Raw genomic sequence first — 2,500 nt, forward strand, 5'->3', positions numbered from 1 at the left:
TCTTCTCCCTATCGATGATAAAGTAAAAATAAACTAATGAGCCATAAAAGTGCCCTGGGACACATGGCACGCTGAGGCCATTTACCCCGTGAGGCACGGTGACCCGGCACTAGTCGCTGAGTAAGGGATTCCAGGTTCACGTGCCCTTCGACGGGCCCATGTGGCCTCCCTAAGGGGCCGATTCCAAAAAGGAAGTGAAAAGAGAAGAAACAACCTTGTCCTGGGAGTCAGACTGCTTATGCTTTCATTTTAGTTCCTTTACTTGCTCCTTCAAGGTTTTGGCAAGATATTTTAACCTGTCTCAGTGTCTTCCTCTACTGAATGGCGGTGTGTGTGTGTGTGTGTGTGTGTGTGTGTGTGAATGACAGTATCCATTGGGAAGATTTAGATCAGTCCAATCCAGTGAGGTACCTAGAGCTTGGCATACAATAAGTGTTTAATAGACACTAGGTATTATTATTTTTTTTTTAAATCCTCACCCGAGGATATTTTCATCATTGATTTTCAGACAGAGTGGAAAGGAGGGAGAGAGAAAGAGAGACATCAACTAGGCTGAGAATCAAACCTGCAACCGAGGTACATGCCCTTGACCTGCAATCGAAACCGTGACCCTTCAGTCCCTGGGCCAATGCTCTAACCACTGAGCAACTGGCCAGGGTGATGCTAGGTATTATTATTATTATTATTATTATTATTATTATTATTTGCTCAGTCCAGGGACAGTTTTAAGTCACAGCGGGGTCTGAGTAGTTTTCTCATATTATAATTTTGTGATTAGAACTATGATTTAGAGTAGATACCAGGAGCCACTAAGATTTTATTCTTTATTTCTAAGTTTGGCGGAGGGGCACTGAAAGGTCATCACAGTGAAGCATCCACCATAACACTTAGGAGTCTGGAGACACTTGCTGTGGAAAAGGGCCACCCCAGACCCTAACCTAGGTGCGGGTGGGGCCTGCCTTCTGATTTCTCTTTGCAGGAGCAGCCGCTCAAGTTTCAAGATGAGAAGAAAGTTACCTGAAAGTTCATGCAGCTGAGTGGGAAACCTGAGGTTGCCACTTTTCATCTGTCTGATCTCAAGACGCAGCATCTCTCTGAGCGCTGCATCACACGTTCTGAAACCTTGCACGCAAGGTACATGCTAAAAGGAGATTTTATGGGTTTTGACATTTATGTTGCAAACATCCAAAGGAGATAAAAATAGACTCCATGCTGCTGATATAATTACTAGAGGCTATAAAAGCCCAGCAAAAATCTGGAGAGGGGGCGTGGGAATTGCCGGGGAAAGCACATAAACAGGAAGGCCGGGACACAAACGAGGACAACACGCTGTCCTTAGCTCCTTCGGGGAGCTCCCCGCGGCCCTGGTGGAGGCCCACTACCTGAGACCCAGCCTTCATCTTGAACTTGGAAATCTCCCCACGTTCGGGCAGAGGCGATGCCAGCAAGCCACAGGTGGGCTCCACATGAGCAGGTGAGAAATGAGACTGGAAGGGAGAGGATGAGGGTTTGGTGCCCCTAAAAGAGAGCATCAATCCTAATTACCCCGCCTGGGCGCGCTGCGGATGTGCCGCCCTTAGGTATCTATTTTTGCGTCAGGCAGTTTAGGAGGGCTGGAGGCAGAGGAGAGGCCATGCCTTGGAAATCCCAGAGCAGGGAAGGGAAGCAGCATCAGGAAGAGAAACTGGCTGAGCACTGAGGAAGCCAGGCCACAGGCACCTCTGCTGCAGACCCAGAGGAACCTGAGCGTGAACTCCTGCCCGGACCTCAGAAGGAAGCGGGCTGGGGAGGAAGCAGGGTTTGGGAGTCTGCGCAAAAGCTGAGACAGGGAGAGCTGTTCAGGAAAAGGGGCCTTGTTATTTCCTCCCGGCTCCTTTCTCGGCACCGTTGTAATTTTTAACATGTAAGCCGAAACCCTTGCTAACATAACATCCTCCATGGCAAACGAAAAGCAATGACAACTCCCTTGCATTCCAGGAACTCCGCTAGGGTCCAACAAGCAGCACCAACAGCGCGCCCAGGAGCACCTGTACCACGGACACCTTCAAAAGCCCACGCCTCTGCTTCTCGGTTGGATGTCAGGCGGCTGACAGTGGCTAAATCAGAGGCTCAGTTGGACCTAATGGCAAGGTGAAGTGTGGCCTAGAAACTCTGCCTTGTCCCTTCCGGATCAGAACAAAGGTGGGTGACACACAACCGGCGGCTGTTTCGAGCTGGCCTTGCCTTTGACCATTCCTGTGGTCATGTCCTTCAGAAAACAGTGACTGGGAAACCAAATTCATCATTCTCCAGGAAAAGGGCAGAAAGTGGGATGAAATGATTTCCTAAAGGTTACAAACTGAGTGAGTCGGGGGTGGGGGCAGCGGAAGGATGAAAACATACAGCACTTAAGCCGTCCGGCTTAGTACAGGATCTGCATTGCTTCCAGGGGTCCTCAAACTTTTTAAAGTGGGGGCCAGATCACGGTCCCTCAGAGAGCTGGAGGGCCGGACTATATGAA

At 49.6% G+C, this 2,500-nt stretch overlaps 1 protein-coding gene and 1 long non-coding RNA gene across 5 annotated transcripts in view; one reads left to right on the forward strand and one right to left on the reverse strand.

Moving 5' to 3' along the window:
* ZEB2 (zinc finger E-box binding homeobox 2) overlaps positions 1 to 2,500 on the reverse strand; it is a 134,720-nt gene that overhangs the window by 62,129 nt on the left and 70,091 nt on the right. The window lies entirely within an intron of this gene.
* The window catches only part of LOC311626740, a 24,045-nt gene that overhangs the window by 5,813 nt on the left and 15,732 nt on the right, over positions 1 to 2,500 (forward strand). The window contains exons 1-2 of the long non-coding RNA XR_014795760.1: positions 1 to 1,474; positions 1,978 to 2,430. The exon at positions 1 to 1,474 is cut by the window's left edge and continues 5,813 nt beyond it. This is a non-coding gene — a long non-coding RNA (uncharacterized lncRNA). The remainder of the gene's footprint in view (positions 1,475 to 1,977; positions 2,431 to 2,500) is intronic.

The sequence above is a fragment of the Pipistrellus hanaki genome, assembly GCF_964339955.1.
Source record: "Pipistrellus hanaki genome assembly, chromosome: 8".
Taxonomy (NCBI): Eukaryota; Metazoa; Chordata; class Mammalia; order Chiroptera; family Vespertilionidae; genus Pipistrellus; species Pipistrellus hanaki.